This window comes from Nicotiana tabacum, chromosome 20 (genome assembly GCF_000715075.1).
Source record: "Nicotiana tabacum cultivar K326 chromosome 20, ASM71507v2, whole genome shotgun sequence".
NCBI classification, from domain to species: domain Eukaryota; kingdom Viridiplantae; phylum Streptophyta; class Magnoliopsida; order Solanales; family Solanaceae; genus Nicotiana; species Nicotiana tabacum.
This window is the reverse complement of record NC_134099.1, coordinates 88,112,899-88,121,939: the sequence shown is the minus strand read 5'-3', so window position 1 is coordinate 88,121,939 and position 9,041 is coordinate 88,112,899.

Below are 9,041 nucleotides of genomic sequence, written 5' to 3'. Positions count from 1 at the left end.
TAAGAAAAGATAAACATATAAAGGTTTGCCACTCGGGTACCGTATCAACAAATCCGGCCCTCAGGCAATATCTTAAAACAATACCAGCCCCTCAGGCTCAATCTTACATCACAATGGGTATTCATGCTCACTGGGGGTGTGCAGACTCCTGGAGGGGCCCCTTATGGCCCAAGCGCAAAATCAAGCTATCTCGTGGCGTCATCACTAGGATCTCGGCCTCATATCAATTATGCCACCTCATGGCGTACATATATCAGGCCATCAGCCTCATAATCAATATCAAATATTTCCTCACAACATAGGCCCTCGGCTTAACACAGTCAAAATCCTCACAAGCCAATCGGGCAATAGTAAAACATGTTTCTCAGCCCAAAATATCATTTAAAAGATCATTTAAGTGTTAAAATAGAGTAAACATGGTTGAGTATGAAAACAATGAAATATAACATGACTGAGTTCAAGTATAAAGTCAAAACAGTGAGGAAATAACAATAAAAGCCCCCGAAGGGTTCAAATAGTTGGCACGAAGGCCAAATATGGCATCCAGCCCAAATAATGATGACAAAAAATAGATTTCTGTCAAATATGCGGTAAAATAGTCATTCGAGACAGACTAAGTCACAATCCCCAACAGTTCACGACCCCACGCTCGTCATCAAGCATGTGCGTCACCGCAATATAGCACAACGATGAGCAATCCGAGGATTCATACCCTCAGAACATCATTTACAATCATTACTCACCTCGAATCGGTCAAATATCTAACTCGCGATGCCTTTTCCCCTCTAATTGGCCTCCACGCGAGTCGAATCTATCCAAAATCAGAACGAGGACGTGAAAATATGCTATGGGAACGAAGCCCAAGCGCAAATAATCAAAATACGACATAAATCCCGAAATTACCAAAACCCGACCCCCGGGCCCACGTCTCAGAATTCAATAATTTTTACATCAATAGGTTCCTTATATCCGCACGAGTTCATATATATCAAAAGTTCTTAAATCCGACCACAAATGGTCCTTCAAATCCTCAAACAAATATCTAAGTTTCCAAGCCCTAGTTCTTCAATATTTCGCTTAACCTCCATGATTATTTAGGTGAAATTCACATTAGAATCGAGTTTTAAGTCCAATATTCTTACCTCCAAGTGATTCCCCTTGTATCCCTCTTCAATCCACTTCAAAAATCTCCCAAAAACGACAAACAATGGAAGAAATAAACCCCAAAATCGCGGACAAGACGAGTATTTAAATCTTTCTGCCCAGGCCTTAATTCCTTCTTCGCGAATGTGGTCAACGCCTCGCGTTCGAGAAGCACAAAAATGACTTTGACCAAAAATCCTCTTATGCGAATGCGACATGCCCATTGCGAATGCGATGGTTCCTCAGACTTACTCTTCGCGAACATACTCCCTCTCTTGCGAACGAGATGAAAAACTCGACCTCAAACCCAGCTGACCAATTTCCTCTACGCGAACGCGATGCACAAACATCCATCCATTCGCAAACGCGTAGCCTTCCTTGCGAATGCGAACACTTAAATTCCACCTTCCTCAATTGACCATTCGCGAACGCGAAAAGTAAAATACCCGCAACAGCTGAAACCAAAATCTACAATTTTCTTCAACTTAAAATGATCCGTTCAACCGTCCGAAACTCACTCGAGGCACCCAAGGCCTCAACCAAAGGCACCAAAATATCCCAAAACCTTATTCAAACTTGTACCAATCATCAAAACACCTCAAACAACATCAAATCAACCAAAATACATCAGATTCAAGCCTAAGTTTCTAAAATCTTTCGAATTATGCCTTTGATCAAAAATCCAACCAAACCATGTCTGAATGACCTGAAATTTTGCACACACATCCCAAATAACATAACAGAGATACTGAAACTCTCGAAATTCTATTCCGACCCCTATATTAAAATCTCGCCTACCAACCGGAAATCATCAAAATATCAACTTCGCCAATTCAAGCGTAAATCTACTCCGAACTTCCAAAACTCATTCTGATCACAGTCCTAAGTCCCAAATCACCTCCCGAAGCTATTCGAAACATCAGAACTCACATCCGAGCCGTCTAACATATAAGTCAACATCCGATTGACTTTTCCAACTTAAGCTTCCTCAAAAGAGACTAAGTGTCTCAACCTTACCAAAATCATTCTGAATTCGATCTGACTAACCTGATACCACATAACACGGATACACAAAGCATAAAGAAGCAGAAATGGGGGAAACAGAGTGGTAAATCAAGAGACGACTGGTCGGGTCGTCACATCCTCCCCAACTTAAACAAACGTTCGTCCTCGAACGAGTCAAGAAACATACCTGAAGCCTCAAATAGGTGAGGATATCTGCTCTGCATCTCCTGCTCGGTCTCCCAGGTAGCCTCCTCCACGGGCCAACCTCTCCACTGCACTTTCACTGAAGCTATATCCTTTGACCTCAACTTTTGAACCTGACAACCCAAAATAGCTACTGGCTCCACATCATGGGTCAAATCATCATCCAACTGAACCGTGATGAAATCCAGAACATGAGATGGATACCCAATATACTTCTAGAGCATAGAGACATGAAACACTGGATTCACACTCGACAAGCTGGGTGGCAAAGTAAGCTCATAAACCACCTCCCCAATCCTCCGAAGAACCTCAAAAGGACAAATGAACCATGGACTCAATTTTCCTTTCTTCCTAAATCGCATAACACCTTTCATGGGCGAAACCTTCAATAGAACCTTCTCGCCAACCATGCTGGACACATCTCAAACCTTCCTGCCAGCATAACTCTTTTGCCTCAACTGCGCGGTACGAAGCCTCTCCTGAATCACCTTCACCTTTTCTAAGGCATCCTGCACCAAGTCTATCCCCAATAGTCTAGCCTCACCGGGGTCGAACCAACCAACTAGAGATCTACACTGCCTCCCATACAAAGCCTCATATGAAGCCATCTGAATACTCAACTGGTAGTTGTTGTTATAAGTAAACTCTTCAAGCGGTAGAAACTGATCCCATGACCCTTCGAAATCAATGACACAAGCACGCAACATGTCCTCCAATATCTGAATAGTGCGCTCGGACTGCCCGTCCGTTTGAGGGTGAAAAGCTAGGCTCAACTCAACCTGAGTACCCAACTCTCACTGCACAGACCTCCAAAACTGCAATGTAAACTGCGTTCACCTATTTGAAATGATGTAAATCAGGACACCATGCAAACGAACAATTTTACGGATATAGATCTCTGCCAATCGCTCTAAAGAATAGGTAGTACACACGGGAATGAAGTGCACAGACATGGTCATCCGATCCACAATCACCCAGATAATATTGAACTTCCTCAAGGTCCGTGGAAGTCCAACAACAAAGTACATAGTGATCCTATCCCACTTCCACTCGGGAATATCCATCTGCTGAAGCAAACCACCCGGTCTCTGATGCTCATATTTCACTTGCTGACAATTGACACACCGAGCTACAAATCCCACAATGTCTTTCTTCATTCTCCTCCACTAGTAGTGTTGCCTCAAATCCTGATACATATTCGCGGCACTCGGATAAATGAAATACCGTGAGCTATGGGCCTCCTCCAGAATCAATTCCCGAAGCCCATCCACATTGGGCACACAAATCTGGCCATGCATTCTCAACATCCCGTCATCACCAATGGTCACATCTCTAGCATCATCATGCTGAACTCTGCCCTTAAGAACAAGCAAATGCGGATCATCATACTGGCGCTCTCTGATGCGATCATAGAAGGAAGACCAAGAAATCACACAAGCCAATACCCGATTGGACTCCGAAATATCTAACCTCACGAATCGATTGTCCAAGGCCTGAACATCAACTGCAAGAGGTCTCTCCCCAACTAGAATATATGCCAAACTCCCCATACTCACTGCGTTTAGGCTCAAGGCATCGGCCACCGCATTGGCTTTTATCGGATGGTACAATATAGTGATATCATAATCCTTAAGCAACTCCAACCACCTCTGTTGCCTCAAACTGAGATCCTTCTATTTGAACAAGTGTTGGAGGCTATGATGATCAGTAAACACCTTAGAAGACACAACATATAGGTAATGCCTCCAAATCTTCAATGCGTGAACTATGGCAGCCAACTCTAAATCATGAATGGGGTAGTTCTTCTCATGGGGATTCAACTGACGAGAAACATAAGCAATAACTCTACCCTCCTGCATCAATACACAACCAATACCAACTCTCAAAGCATCACAATACATGGTTTATGAACTTGAAGCTGATGGTAGAACCAACACTGGAGCCGTGGTCAAGGCTGTCCTCTGAAAGCTCTTTTGACCATACAAATGTAACACTCTTCTAAGTCAACTTGGTCAAGGGCGATGCGATAGATGAGAATCCTTGAACAAACCGGTGATAATAGCCTGCCAAACCAAGAAAGCTACGAATCATTGGGGCTGAGGATGGTTTGGGCCAACTCTGAACCGCCTCTATCTTCTTCAGATCCACCTGAATACCCTCGCTGGACACCACGTGCCCCAAGAAAGTCATTGAACTGAGCCAAAACTCACACTTGGAGAATTTTGCATAAAGCTTTTCCTCCCTCAATCTCTGCAACACAACTCTCAAATGCTCCACGTGCTCCTCCTGACTACACGAATATACCAGAATATCATCAATAAAGACTATGACAAACGAGTCAAGATAAGGCCGGAACATACTATTTATCAAATGCATGAACGCTGCTGGGGCATTGGTCAGCCTAAAAGACATCACCAAGGACTCATAATGACCATATCGGGTCCTTAAAGCTATCTTAAGAATATCCGATTCCCTGATCTTCAACTGGTGATAACCTGAATGGAGATTAATCTTGGAGAACACTCTCGCTCCCTGAAGCTGGTCAAATAAATCATTAATGCGAGGCAAAGGATACTTGTTCTTAATTGTTACCTTGCTCAATTGTCTATAATCAATGCACATCCTCATAGTGCCATCATTTTTCTTCATAAATAGAACTGACGCACCCTAAGGTGGCACACTAGGACGAATGAACCCTTTATCAAGGAGTTCCTGAAGGTGCTCCTTTAATTCCTTCAAATCCGTTGGTGCCATACGATATGATGGAATAGAAATGGGCTGAGTGCTCGGCCCAGGTCAATACCAAAATCAATATCCCTATCCAGTGGCATGTACGATAGGTTTGTAGGAAACACATCGAGAAAATCCCTCACAATTGGGACAGAATCAATACTGGGAGTCTTAGCACCGACCTCCCTCACAAAGGGTAGATAGGAAAGACAACCCTTCCCAACCATACGCTAGGCTTTCAAGAATGAGATCACTCTACTGGGAACATAATAAGTCATACCTCGCCACTCAATCTGTGGCATACCCGGTATAGCCAATGTGACTGTCTTAGCATGACAGTCCAGAATAGCACGACACGGAGATAGACAATCCATGCCCAAAATGACATCAAAATCCACCACACACAATAATAAAAGATACACACGGGTCTCCAGACCCCGTATAGTCACCACACACAACCGGTACACACGGTCTACAACAACAGTATCACCCACTAGGGTAGATACATGAACAGGTGAATCAAGAAACTCACGGGGTGTGCCCAAATAAGGAGCAAAGTATGATGACACATAAGAAAAGGTGGAACCGGGATCAAATAATACAGAGGCATCTCTGTGGCAAACTGAAACAATACCTGTAATAATAGCATCTAAAGCAATAGCATCGGGTCTTCCTGGAAGTGCATAGAAACAAGCCTAACTACCACTTGATCGACCTCCCCCTCTAGGGCGACCCCTTGCTGACTGACCTCCACCCCTAGTTGGCTGGGCGGGTGGTGGTGAAGTAATTGGCGTTGAAGCCGATGACTGACCCCTATGTTGAGATGAACTTGCAAGACAACGAGGGCACTACCTCTATATATGACCATCTCACCACACTCAAAACAACTCCCAAGTGTTGGAGAAGGGAACTAAAGGGAACCCCTAGCATCGGTATGAGTAGAAGATGCACTCAGCATAGAAGAGCACTGAACTGATGGAGCACGGGACGAACTCTAAGCTGGAAGGGCACTAGGTGATGATAGGCCCTGATGAGAACTGTAAGGACCATAACCCGATGATGCCCCACAATAACCTGGGCGAGCTGGCTGAGCATGCGTGAAGGGATGACCTCTGCCGTACTGAAATTGACCTCTCAAAATAGTACCACTGTAACTACCAGATCCTCGAGGCCTCTTGGCCTCCCTCTCCTCTCACTCCTGGCAATGAACAGACTCAATCTCACAGGCGATATCCACAACCTCCTCGAATGTAGCACCAATCACCCTCTCCCTAGTCATGAGAATACGAAGTTGATAAGTGAGGCAATCAACAAACCTCCTAATCCTCTCTTTATATGTCGAAACCAATCAAATAGCATGACGAGCTAACTCAGAGAACCTCATCTCATACTGCGTCACAGTCATCTCTCCCTGACGCAACCGCTCGAACTGCCTGCATAGCTCCTCTCTACGAGACTGCGACATATACTTCTCCAAGAAGAGAACGGAGAACTACTGCCAGGTAAGGAAAGCCTCCCACCAAGTGAAGGCAACTCCAGAAAACTGATAAGTAGTGAAAGCGACCCCGCTGGTCTCTAGAATACCCGCTGTACGAAGCATCCTCTGACACTTATCTAAGAAACCATGGGCATCCTCACCCTCTACACCACTGAAGTTCGGAGGCTGAAGTCTACCAAATCTCTCCAACCTATGTTGCTCGTCCTCTGGCAGGGCAGGAACTAAATTGTCCTTGCAACTACAACTGGCTGGGCTGGATGTGCCCCCGACGTCTGAAGTCCCTGCACGACCTACTCAAGTGTGCGAGCGGCAGAAGTCTGATTGCCTCCCCCATCCTGAGAAGTAGCTGCGGCTATAGTGGCTTAAACTGCTTGAGCTAGGCCAGTGCAAACTAATAAGATTTGAGCCAAGGCCTCCTGAAGACCCGGAATCACAATGGGCACAGTTTGTGCCTGAGCTTGTGCTACTAGAACATCCATAACTTGGACCTAATCTTGAACTAGGGCGGCTGGTGGACCTACAGGTGTTGCCATAGCTGTTGTGCGGGCCACACCTCTGCCCCTACAATGACCACGACCGCGTCCTCAGCCTCTTGTGGCCACAGCTGGTGGTACTAGTGGCCGTCCATCCTGACTGGTAGCGCGTGTCCTCACCATCTGTGAGAGAAGAGAATAACAGAAGTTTAGCACTCAGATCAACAAATTCGCACGACAAGAATTTCAAGAATATGAAGTTTTTCCTAAAGGTTCTGCATCCTCTCGAGGATAAATATAGATGTCTCCATACCAATCCGCGAGACTCTACTAAACCTACTCATGACTCGTGAGACCTGTGTAACCTAGGCCTTGATACCAACTTGTCACAACCCGAAACCTGGACCCGGTTGTGATGGCACCTCTCGTGAAGATAAAGCCAGCCGATACTTCCCATTTCTAATTATTAATAGTTAAACCATAAGAACTAAATCTAAAGCATGATAGATAATCCAAAGTTTAAGCAGTTAATATCATAATTCACGGAAAATAACCCAACACAGCCCGATACTAGGGTGTCACTAGTCATGAGCATCTAACAAAAATGGAATACTCCAAATCAAACTACATAGTTTAATATAGAAAACCAAGAACATGAAGAAGTAAGATAGGGAAGAGCTCTAGGCTGTGAACGCCAACAACTACCTAGAGACTCCTCGGATTTGCCTGAGCCGGAAATGATCTACACTCGGAAGCGGGACCAGATGCGCCTGAATCTGCACATAGGGTGCAGGGAGTAAAGTGAGTACTCATACTTAGTGAGTAACAATCATAAATAAATACTAAAAGCAGGAAATCACGTAAGGCACAAAACATGCTATAATAAAGCAATAAAACCATTAAAAATAGTAAACGGGTGAATGATAGGTAAAAATCCTTCATCTCAAATTAAACTTCATGAAAAGCCTTTTTCAACAATTAAGCAGGCAATTGACAGGCAATTAAGAAAAAATAAACACATAAAGATTCTCCCTTTAGGCACCGTATCAACAAATCCGCCCCTCGGGCAACATCTAAGAACAATACCAGCCCCTCATGCTCAATCTCACATCACAATGGGTACCCGCGCTCACTAGGGGTGTGCAAACTCCTAGAGGGGCCCCTTACGGCCCAAGCACAATATCAAGCCATCTTGTGGCATCATCACTAGGCTCTCGGCCTCATATCATTCAAGCCACCTCGGGGCATACATATCTCAGGCCCTCGGCCTCATAATCAATATCAAATGTTTCTCACAACATAGGCCCTCGGCCTTACTCAGTTAAAATCCTCACAAGCCACTCGGGCAATAGTAAAACATGTTTCTCAGCCCAAAATATTATTTAAAAGATCATTTAAGTGTTGAAACAGAGTAAACATGTTTGAGTACGAAAACAGTGAAATATAACATGACTGAGTTCAAGTATAAAGTCAAAACAGTGAGGGAATAATAATAAAATCCCCCGAAGGGTTCAAATAGTTGGCACGAAGCCCAAATACACGGTAAAATAGTCATTTGGGATGGACTAAGTCACAATCCCCAACAGTGCATGACCCCACACTCATCATCAAGCGTGTGTGTCACCTCAATATAGCACAATGATGTGCAATCCGGGGTTTCATACCCTCAGAACATCATTTACAATCATTACTCACCTCGAACCACTCAAATCTCTAACTCGTGACGCCTTTGCCCCTCGAATCGGCCTCCACTCACGTCGAATCTATCTAAAATTAGAATGAGGACGTCAAAATATACTAAGGGAACGAAGCCCAAGCGAAAATAATCAAAATACGACACAAATCCCGAAATTACCAAAACCCGACCCCCCGACCCACGTCTCGGAATTCAATAATTTTTACATCAAAAGGTTCATTATCTCTTCAGTTCATACATGTCAAAAGCTCTAAAATCTGACCTCAAATGGTCCTTCAAATCCTCAAGCAAA